Below are 10,678 nucleotides of genomic sequence, written 5' to 3' on the forward strand. Positions count from 1 at the left end.
TTTTTTTATTTAATGGGTGAGAGATAGTCCTTCATTAATGTTTAAATTTGCATTAACATTTATTCGATCTAAAGTAGGTGGTCCAGAATTTACTGATGTCATCAAAATAATTTTCCCCCAAATGTTAATTTCCAATTTATGATACTAAATAAAACAAATCCATGTTTATTATTATTATTATTATTTTTTCCTGACCAGTAAGGGGATCACAACCCTCAGCACGGTGGAGTCCGCACCATGCTCAGCCAGTGAGCGCACTGGCCATCCCTATATAGGATCCGAACCCATGGCCTCGGCGCTACCAGCGCCGCACTCTCCCAAGTGAGCCACAGGGCCGGCCCTCCGTATATATTATTAAAGTAAATCAATAAAACTACTAAGTCTATTATTGAAGGAGAAAATGGCTTCTGCCTTGATTGTTCCTCCTTATTCAGCATAAGTTCCAGGTTCTTGAATGGCTCTTAAGGCAGAGGATGGTATTGGGGACCAGTGACATGGCTGGTATTATGTAACAACTAGGTCACTCCCCTTGTAATAGGACAAACATGGTCAACGAGAGGCCGGGCAGACTGTCCCCCACTCGTAGCCCACTGAAGAGTTCTGTAATTGCCACTCCTATTTTCCTTTATCTCTTCTCCCTCCCTGATTCTCCCATGTAGAAAAAGTGGCCAAGCTGAGGTAGATGTGGAAAAGGAGATTTTTTTTGGTGGGAGATGAAGATTGAAATGAATGGCACAGAGTAGCTGCAGAGTATGAAGGAGGAGACAGGAGAGGAAAGAGGATTTTCATTAGTGTGGCGGTGAACTATGTATATCAATCCCTTTAAAGTCCTGGGAGAAAGATGACTAAGGAATGAAATGGCTTTTTAATTACTTTAGGCTATTGAGTTGTATTTCTTGAATCAGACACTACTCTAATACTGAATCACATTGGACTGAGCTTTGTTAGGGTAACTCCCTTATAAATGAAGACTTGGGCACGGGCCTCCCAAACCTGTAACACCTTAGTGTCTTGGCTTCTGGACAGCCTGGCCACCCACTGCCGTGGCCACGCCCTGGACCTTGTCATCACCCGAAACTACTCCACCTCTGAAGTTACAGTTCAGACATCCCACCCTCTGATGACAGCCTCCTCCCCCACCGCCTTACTCCTCTGCCACACCTCTCCTTTGACCCCATTAGGACTTCCAGCTCATTGACCCCAGTTCTTCTGCCCAAGCACCTTTTCCCTTTTCTCTTGGTAATAGCACCCACTTTTTCCTTTGACAAAAATTCATTTTCCCCCATATGGATAATATGATTCTGCTGGGGCTGACTCCACCTACCCTAATTCCAGGGACAGACCATGACCCTCACCTGGTCAATTGTCAAATTTTAGGCCCCTGGCCACAGCAATTGGTCAGAAATGGGCATGTGACCCCAGCCAGTCCAGGAACATCCAATCCCTGTACTATTGCTAAGACTCCAGACAAGGGGATATTTTCTTTCTGTTCGGGTGGTACCACCGGAATGACGCCTCTTGGACTTGCTGGGGCCATCCTGGGTGGAGAGTCTGCAGGGTCATGAGAAAAGCTGGCCAAAGAGATAAAGGGGGCTGGCTGGTTAGCCCAGTTGGTTAGAGCATGGTGCTAATAACAACCAACTTCAATCCCTGTACCAGCCAGCTGCCAAAAAAAAAAAAAAAAAGAGGAGATTCCTAAAAATTTTGTTGGAGTATCTGGAAACAGCCATTCCTGAAACTACCCTGGATTTCTCAAATATGTGAATCAATATTTGGGATTTGCGAGTGAGAGGCGGTTTCTATCACTTGAAACAGACCTGCGTATTACAGGGTCCCTCCAGTAGGCTCTAGATCAGGGTCTCTAACCATGTCTGCTCACCAGAATCACATTGAAAGATTTTTTTTCTTAAAATTTTTATGTGAAGTATAATATACATACAGAAAAATGCATAAAACTTAAATGTACAAGTTAATGCATTCTGATAAAGCCAACTCCCATGTAACTGGGTCTGGATCAGGAAAGAGAACACTGTCAGACTCTAAAAGCCCCAGCCTCCCTCCCACCTTCAAAGGAACCCCCACCCTGACTCCTATGGCTGTCACTGCCTTACTTTTCTGGATCATTTTCAGGCAAAGTATGCCTCCCTAAAAACTGTGGTTTAGTTTTGCCTGTTTGGGAGTGCTATATACAGTTTCTCCTCGACTTAAGATGGGGCTACATCCCAATAAATCCATCATAAGTTGAAAATATTTTGTCAGAATGCATTTAATACACCTAACCTACCAAACATCATAGCTTAGCCTAGCCTACCTTAAATGTGCTCAGAACAGTTACGTTAGCCTATAGTTGGGTGAAATAATCTAACACAAATCGTATTTTATGATAAAGTGTTGAATATCTCATGTAATTTATTAAATACTGTACTGAAAGTGAAAAACAGAGTGATCGTATGGGTACTCAAAGTACAGTTTCCACTGAACGCATATCGCTTCCACACCATTGTCAGTCAGGGACCATCTGTAAATTGAATTATGTATTAATGCACATATATATATATATATTTGCAACTGACCGGAATGGGGATCTGAATCCATGACCTTGGTGTTATAAGGCTGTGCTCTGGCCAACTGAGCTAACCAACCAGCCCTCTCTCTTTTTCTTTATTTGTGCTCATATTCTTGATATAGACTTTCCTTTTAGGACAAAAAATTTAATGACATTTGGTTCATTTTCACAAATTGCACACAAGGTAAAATCATACAATTATTGCAAAGAACTGGAGTCATAGGTCATAGGAATTTGTTTCTTTGTTTTAAATGAAAAAGCTGTATGAAATGCATAGCTTTGAATGAAACTATAGATAGTTTCCTTCTCTGTAAAACTCCAGATGTAGAATGCTGGTAAAAGGCAGTGCTGGCAAAATATTTAATGCACCTGCTAATGCTATTCTATTTTATCTTCCAGAAGTTGCCGTAGTGAATTCTATGCACCAATGCACTGGCTAATAATGATCATTGCAGTTTACTACAAGTTATTCTAAATGTCACTTAAGTATGTAAGACTTAGTGCTGGCTCCTTTCTAGAAGCTAAGACAGCCAGTGCGTAAAGCGCCTTGACTAGACTTTCAACTACCTTAGCAGTTCGGTTTCTGCTCCTTGGGCCACAAGGACTGCCATCTACACCCTTCACTGTCCAAGTCCCCCTACCAAGACTTTTCATGTTCATTTCTGCCTTGAAAAAGGCAGCTCAGGCAAGGGAGAGAAACATGATCTTCAAAGACTGTTGCTTGTGGCAATCTGAATTCTAAGAATGATTACATGGGTGTGGGGAATACAAGATCTCACCTCAGAGAAGATAAACGAATTTCATTCACGCTGCCAGTTCTTCAGGGATCATTCCCCCGCCATCTCCTCAGAAAACATGCTTTGTTTGCTATGTGATCTTCTGCTCTGCTGATCAGAGTTTTCATTCACACCGTGTTAACTTTTATCTCGAGTATCTCAGACTTCATGTAATTTGCTTATTACGTTTCTCTAGTTTTCATTGAACACACAGTGCAAACAAGGGCAAAGACCGAAGCTGTCATTTTGCAAACACAACAGCTCGCACTAAAAACACACGTGAGCATCAAATCTTAAAATGTGGGCTTTCTCCTGTCTTTATCCCAGAGAGGAGGAATCCTCATCATCTTCCTGTTTTTGTCATTGGACGACCAGGGGGTCTCGCCTCGGGACTCAGAGCAGTGAGAGGCCGCACTGCTGGACTGGTGACTGTGGGCAGGAGCTGCCCAGTTGCTGACGCTGCTTCAGCATCCAATGGTACCCCTTTGTTTAGCCCTGATCAGGGTAAGGTGGCACTGGTGGTCAGGTTTAAATTTGAAACTGATTGGGTAGAGTTCAAAAGACGTCCCTGATTTAACTGAGAGGGTCCCATGGAGTTATCTGTAATATAAGCTTCTGAAGCCTTTAGCACCAGTGATTTAGCAAGTTTCAGATCCTCCAAAGAGCATTGGCCTGACTCCACCTGCTCCATGTCATCATGGATCTTAAAGGTGGCAAAACTGAAAAGCTATTCAGACTTGTCACTGGAGATGCTATAATCTATGACTGTTTTCCTACTTGTATTGATGATTACAAATGGCAGCTGAACGGTGCAGTTCAGCGCTGGAGAGCCCTTGTTCTGCTGTTCATTTTGCCGAATTCTCTGTAGCAGGTTTTTGAAAGTGATTTGCTGTAGGAGAACATCTTGCAGGTGAGCCTGTTTCTGCTTTTCCATTCCATCCACCTCTGCTTCTGTCTCTCCAGGCTTTGAATTCCTGAACAGAGTTGATGGGCAAGCCGATCCACTTGATTTCTCTTTTTTTCCCCTTTAAAATTACATTCACTTCCATTAGTACATTTAAAGCATCATAAATTCTTTGTCTCATCATAAGCCAAATTAGCTGCCAAATGAATCAGTGAACTCTGACACCAGCTCATCAGCTACTTCAATATATGATGTATTTTTCTTTGAACTTTCTCACACACTTTCATTGAAAAATGTCTCCAGACTTCCATTTTTATGTCCTTTTTTGCTTCATTTACTGGTCTAAGGAAGCATCTGTATTAATCTTAATGAAGCCAAATCTGTCAGACTTTCCATTTTAGTTTGGTCCTTTGGGTTGTGGACCTCTTAATACTGCCCCAACTACACCAATGGTGGCACTCTGGCTAGGCAAATGTCTGAAATCCTGTTGACATCGCCAATTGTCGAGCTCTTAATCCTGTTGGTGATGCCAATTGTAAAGCTAGGCGACCACGCCAGTTGTCAGGCTCTTTTACCTGCTGGTAATACTGCCGACTGGGCCAATTGTTGAGCTAGGGCTTGGTCTGGAGCCCACAGACCCCTCAAGCCCATTCACAGAGTGGGTCACAAACCGTTCACATGCCAGGCTGGGTTCCCAGACCCCTCATATACCAGACTGGGTCACCAAACCCCTCACATGCATGTCTATGAGCTAGGTAACCTGCTAAACGGTCCTTGGAGCCATAGGCTGGAAGGCATGGCTGTGCAGAGTGGACGCCCGAGGCAGACACCCACCTACCTGCTTCACTAAAACTCTTCTCTCTTTTCTCTCAAGAATAGCAACAAAACTAAAAAGATACATTCGCATGCATGCACACTAACTACACACACACACACACACACACACGCATACACACAGACAACTTGCTTACAATGGATGTGCTAAGCCACACCCAACAGGACCCAAGGCAAAGGCCCTGATCAAACTATTCTATTTTCCCAACAGGGGTCATGAAAAGAAATCTTCTGTCACCCTGGGGCTTTTATCCTAAATTTTTTCTTTATTATTTTTTATAAGATTTATCGTTCTGCTCTTCATATTTAGGACTACAACCCACTGGAATTATTAGTTGATGGTGTGAGGTAAGGGTCAGTTTTCATTATTCCCACATTTTCTTGAAAGGGCTACCCTTTCCCTGTGCTCTTTAGTGCCACGTCAATCACAGCCCAAGTGTCCACAGCTCCATCAGTTTGTTTCTGCACTCTCTTGTCTGTTTCTCAGTCTATCTTTGCACAAATACCACACACATGACCCCATCCCCTTAGCCTCTCTGCTCATTACCTATTTTCAATCCTATTCAGTCCCCCTCTCCCTCCCAAGTGGCCCATTCCTGTAAGCCCATGAACAAGCTCAAGCCTCTTTGTCATGGAATAAACCTCCCAAATCCCCTCCACGTCCTGCCATCTCCTTTTTCTCCCACTCACAGACATACTTTTAAAGGGCTGTCTACACCTGTGATTTCAAATTTTTTAGGCTTGCATACTTTTTAAAAAATAAATGGAAAACCATGTAGCCCCTTACACATTTGAAAATTGACATCTAAACACCAAGGGTTTGGATTCCCGTACTGGCCAGCCACCAAAAAAAGAAAGAAAGAAAGAAAGAAAGAAAATTGACACCTAATTCAAACCATCCTTACCCACACTCGCACCCTGGTTACCAGGCAGTCTCTCTTCTTCACCCCCCCTTGTATCTTCCAGCCTCTGCACAACAGCTTCTGATGCCTGCATGCCACTAAAGCTGCTCCACACAAGGTCCTTAGACCTCTGGATCACTAAATTGTGGGGACACTTACAGTCTTTGCCCTACCTGCCTTCTCTGCAGCATTTGAGGTTCTTGGCATTCCCACTTTCTCAATGCCCTCCCCCTGGGTGCCCATGACATCACACTGTACTGGGTCCCCACCTCTCTAACACACTACTTACAGACTGTGATGGAGCGACTGAGAGGAAAAGACAGGGAGAGGGGATGGCAGGTGCCTGAACACTTGCCCCAGCTCCACCGTCTTCCTCTCCCACAGTGCCAACCCCATACCAAGACCTGTTGATCATACTCCACACACACACAACCTTTTTTCCCACACACAAAAAATAGTGTTGATCATTGTAAAAATGTAAGCCAGCTGAAAAGAAAAAATCTCCTAAAATTCCCCTAACCTGAGAAAATCCATCACCATAATGTCAGATCTCATCCCTTCATTTGCCTCTCTATGCATTTATACACACCAGCCTGTACTTTAAAAAGTATACAAAATTAGTTATCATAGGCACCCTTTCTTTTTTTTCTCTTTGGAAGTTTTACTTATTTATTCATTTTGACTTTCCTGCCCCAGACAATCAATGTTAACATTCTGGTGTGGGTCCTTCCATACTTTCTGTGGAGTATGCGTAAAGCAAATGTACCTCACAGGGCCTGGTTTTCCAAAGTCTTGCAGTTTCAAATATTGACCTTGCAAAAGACAGGAAATTTTCCTCCGGCTATAGTCTCTGTTGTTGTAAGATAAAGAATTGTAACACAGCAAGGTTTCTAGCTCAAAGACAGACAGGTTACTGATTGATATGTAAAGATACTGGGAAATTGCTGTAAGAAGAGAATGTTTGCTAAGATCAAGCTTTTGTTGGTGGATCAACTTAACTTCTTGAAAATTGCATTATAGAAGGTCACCTTGCTTGTCTTACTGAATGTTACTGGCTTCTATTGTTAAACTTGTTAAACTGTACTTAGCAAAAACCCCACCTGTGTTTGCTCCCTGTAACTTCCTGATCTGGAGAATAAATGTGAGAAGAGAACCTCAATTCGTGGTTAATTTCCCAATGGAAGGAATGCCTCTATCTTGAGGGCTCTGGGAGATTAACCTCTTTTGGGGGCTTCTCACTGCTCAGATGAGATGGGTAATTACTCAGATGAGCTTTGAGTAATCTTTGGTGGCTCCATCACCCAGGGGAAAAGGGGTGACAAATCCATGGGAGGCAAAGCAACACTTTCCATTTGTTAATGGAGACACACATAAAAACACTGGCATGTATGTAGGATTATTTTTGTCATTGTTTTTATATAAAAATATGACCATGTTATATACACAACTCTTCTTTTTGTATATTTAAATTAACCATTCATATCAATTAGTGTAACTCTAATCCATACTCTTTCTTTTTTTTTTTGGTGGCTGTTTGGTCTGGGGATCCGAACCCTTAACCTTGGTGTTGTAACAGGCTGAATGGAAGTGACTCCATTTTATTAAACTTCTTTTTTTTTTCTTTTTTCTTTCTTTTTTTTTTTTGAGACCAGCTGCACCGCGCTCAGCCAGTGAGCGCTGACTATCCCTATATAGGAAATGAACCCATGGTGGGAGCGCCTCCGCGCTCCCAGCGCCACACTCTCCCGAGTGCGCCATGGGCTCGGCCCCATTTTATTAAACTTCTAAATTAAAAAGTTTTGTTTCTTACTCTTGTGAGCTGAACCACATAGCTTGCAGCTGGACATTGGAATACAATGACTCTTGTTCACATGACTGCTAGAACATAATGACTTTTGCTCACACTGTATACAGAATAATTGTAGAAGGAATTATTAACCCAGGTGGCCATTCTTTACTAGCTTACTAACTAGATCTTTTTGAGGTTAACAGGAACTGAATCCGTGACTTGACTTCATGGAGGATGGTCACCATGAATCAGCTTCCACCCGAGAAGTTTTTTGATGTTTATCTGCAATTTTATTATTATGCCTGCACGTCCCTGCTTAGATCACCATGAATCAGCCCCCTACCACCTGTCCCTATAAACCCCTTTCCAAGTCTGGGAAAAGTGGCATGAGTCCACCATTTCCCCAGGCTGCCGGCTTCCTGATTAAGGCTACCTTTCTTTATACCAACACTTGCCTCTCAATTATTGGCTATTGATTGGTGAGCAAACAGACCTTTGGAGTTTCAGTAACAGTGTTATAACACTGCATTCTAACCAACTGAACTAACTGGCCAGCCTAAAATTTTTTATTGAAACACATTGATTGTACATATTTATGGGGTACAGAGTTATATCTCAATACATGTATATAATGTGTGGTGATCCATTCAGGGTAAACAGCATATTCATCCTTGCAAAACCAAATCATTTCTTCATGATGTGCACATTTGATTTCTCTTCTAGTCATTTGGTGACATGCAATAAATCGTTGTTAATTATAGACTCCTGGGTCAACTGTACACCAATAGAACTTATTTTTCCTCTGTAGCTGTAATTTTTGTGTCCATTAATAAGACTCTCACCATCTCCCCCTCTGCCCTCCCGCCTTTAGTAACCACAGTTCTTCCCTCTCCATTTAACGATTCAACTTATTATATTATTATTATATATATTTTAACAGGCTTAATTAACTTTATTTTTCCTTGTATAAAAACCCTATCTTGTAGCCACAGCTGGAGCCTGGGTCCTCTGCCTGGAGACTTTGGTGTTGGTCTTTACAAGATGGTCAGTGAATTCCTGATGGGGAGACTTGGTGAACATGCTCTCCTTCCACAGGTCATAGGTCAGATAGCTGTAGGTCTTAGAGATGGCATCAAAGGTGGCTTTGGTGAAGTTGCCCAGGGTGGCTATGCAGCCCCTGGCTGAGGTGTAGCGGTTGTCAGTATCAGCCATCATCAGCAGTTTCTTGGGTACAGGCGCCGAGATGATGTCATTGCCTCTGGCGCAAGGATGAGGCGCACCAGCACAGAGCCCCAGCGGCCTGTCGCCTTGCAAGGGACAGTGTGGGGCTTGCCAATCTTGTTCCCACAGTAGTCTCTCTGCACCAGGACAATGGAGAGCTTGGCCAGGATGATGGCCCCTCAGATGGTGGTGGCTACTCCTTGGAGCACTTAACACCCAGACCGACATGGCAATTGTAGTCCTTCATGGTGACAAATACCTTGAGCCTGGTCTGCTGGCCAGCTTTTGCACTGGCATAATCTTCAAAACCTCATCCTTGACGGATGCCCCCCGGAAAAAGTCAATAATCTCAGATTCTTTGATGGGCAGGGAGAAGAGATGGATCTCCTCCAGGGACGGACCTGATCTTCATGTCCTTGACCAAGTGGCCCAGCTTGGTGATGGGGATCTACTCCTTGTCCTTGGCCTTGTCTACGTAAGTTCAACAGCCCTGACCCCACCCCCACTGCTGAAGCCTCTGTGAAAGCCGCTGTAACCTTCCATTCCAGGGCCCCTGGGCCCTCCCACTGCACCAGTGTCATCAGTCATTTGGTGTTCTCTTGGAGAAGAAGCATATTGGTTTTTGTTTTGTTTTGTTCTTTTCTAGCTCCCTGTTATGAGTGAGGCCATGTGGTATTTCTTTTTCTGTGTCTGGCTTATTTCACTTAACATAATTTTCTCTAGGCTCATCTATGCTGTGAATTGCAGAATTTTATTCTTTTTTTATGGCTGAGTAGCATTCCATGGTGAATATATGTATATACCACATTTTCCTTATCCAATCATCCATCAACAGATGCTTAATTGGTTCTATATCTTGGCTATTGTGAACAGAGCTGCGATAAACATGGGAGTGCAGGTATCTCTTTGACATGATGATTTCTATTCCCTTGGGTGTATTCCCAGTATTGGGATTGCTGGATCATATGGAAGATCTATCTGTAGTTGTTTGAGGAACCTCCATATTGCTTTCCAAAATGGCTGCACTAATTTACAGTCCCACCAACAATAAGGGTTCCCTTTCCTTTGCATCCTTGTCAGCAATTTGTTATTTTCTGTCTTTTTGACAATAGCCAGTCTAAGTGGGGTGAGATGATATCTCAATGTGGTTTTGATTTGTGTGTCCCTGATGATTAGTGATGTTGAGTATTTTTTCATATACTTGTTCACCATTTGTATGTCTTCTTTTGAGAAATGCCTATTCAGCTCCCTTGCCCATTTTTTAATTGGGTTTGTTTTTTTTTTTTTTTTTACTACTGAGTTGTATGAGTTCTTGTCCCTTTGTCAGATGTGTAGTTTGCAAATATTTTCTCCCATTCTGTAGGTTGTCTCTTCGCTCTGTTGATTGTTTCCTTTGCTGTGCGGAAGTGTTTTCATTTGATAAAATCTCATTTCTTTATTTTTGCTTTTGTTGCCTGTGCTTTTGAGGTCTTATTCTAAATATACTACAGGGCTGGCTGATTAGCTCTGTTGGTTAGAATGTGGTGTTACAACACTGAGGTCAAGGGTTCAGATCCCAGTACCAGCCAGCCGCCAAAAAAACAAAAAATCCCTGAAAGACAAAGACCAAAACTGCACCAGGGCCAGCCTGTGGATCACTCGGGAGAGTGAGGTGCTGATAACACCAAGGCCACGGGTTTGGATCCT

At 42.9% G+C, this 10,678-nt stretch overlaps 2 pseudogenes; both read right to left on the reverse strand.

Annotated features, from left to right (window-relative positions):
• Positions 1-3,660: 3,660 nt before the first annotated feature.
• Positions 3,661-4,579, reverse strand: LOC103607060 (annotated as a pseudogene).
• Positions 4,580-8,746: 4,167 nt separating this feature from the next.
• On the reverse strand, positions 8,747-9,580 carry LOC103607061 (annotated as a pseudogene).
• Positions 9,581-10,678: the final 1,098 nt, after the last annotated feature.

This window comes from Galeopterus variegatus, unplaced genomic scaffold (assembly GCF_000696425.1).
Source record: "Galeopterus variegatus unplaced genomic scaffold, G_variegatus-3.0.2 Scaffold7078, whole genome shotgun sequence".
In the NCBI taxonomy this organism is placed as follows: domain Eukaryota; kingdom Metazoa; phylum Chordata; class Mammalia; order Dermoptera; family Cynocephalidae; genus Galeopterus; species Galeopterus variegatus.